We start from the raw sequence: 1,154 nt of genomic DNA, 5'->3' as shown, positions 1-1,154 counted from the left end.
GTTTTCATTTTGACACGGTTTCTCTGTGTAACCCTGGCTATCCTGGAGCTCACTATATAAACCAGACTGGTCTCAGGCTTACAGAGATCCTCCTGCCTCTGCCTTCTGGGTGCTGGAATTAAAGGCATGCATCACTGCATCCGGCTCAGTTTTAATTTTGAATGAGCAATTTCTTTTCTTCATAGAATGAGCAGAAAAGGCTGGTGGTTAATGGGCAGGCCAATAATGAGTCTCTGTGTCAGCGGAGTCTTTACCCCACTCAAGCAAATATTTCTTAAAAACTCCCTGCCAAGGCCCAATGCATGAAGCCAGAGCTACACAACAGGAGAGGAAGAAAGCAAAGGGGCTGAAAAGTATCCAGAAAGTGGTCTGAATAGGGAGACTTGCCGAGAGCTGTTGATGAGAGACCGAAGACAACATTTTAAAATGTCATTTACTTCTCCTCTTGCCTTCTATTGCAACTGTTGGTTGAGTAAGGATGAGTTTTTAAAAACCTCAATTAATTTTAAGGACAGAAACAAAGTGAGTATTTTCCTTCTCACCAGGGAAGGCCATTTTGATGTTAAACACCTCATTGATGGTGGTAATACTACGCAGTTCATTTTAAAGCTGGGAACAAAAGCAATGTTTCCCTTCTCACCAGGAAGGCAGTTTTAAACACCTCATTGAGGGGAGCACTGCCAAGCTCATTGGGGACTTGATAATAGCTCCTATTGACAAGACAACACGGAAAAACACAGGGTGAAACCAGTCAGCGCCCAGGTGGTTCTCGCCCCCACCTACTTGCGAAGGCACACTTTCCCCATTTTCTGAAAGGAGTGTTAAGAGCGCAGCATGTTCCAATTATTTTTTTTTTACAGTGCCAAGTCCCATGGAAATGAATTCCAGAGCTTATTGCACTGAGTTCAGGGGGACTCCGTATGTTGAAATGGAGTCCATGGGACTTTGATAAGAAAGAAGGAGTGGGGCATTTCTATTCATGTTTACCCCCACACTCCCCCCGCCCCCAAACTAAGGAATAAAAGAAGAATTTTCAGGTTGCCCCTGCTATCTGGAGCTAGAATTAGGAAACAAATATTATGCTGTCCTTCTGGGAGTGGAGGCGGGGCGGGCAGGTGTGAAGATTGGGAGGAAGAGATCTGATGGTACTTTTC

Source organism: Grammomys surdaster, unplaced genomic scaffold, assembly GCF_004785775.1.
Source record: "Grammomys surdaster isolate TR1022 unplaced genomic scaffold, NIH_TR_1.0 126178, whole genome shotgun sequence".
Lineage (NCBI taxonomy): Eukaryota > Metazoa > Chordata > Mammalia > Rodentia > Muridae > Grammomys > Grammomys surdaster.
The sequence above is the reverse complement of the archived record's forward strand: the minus strand, read 5'-3'. Positions refer to the sequence as shown.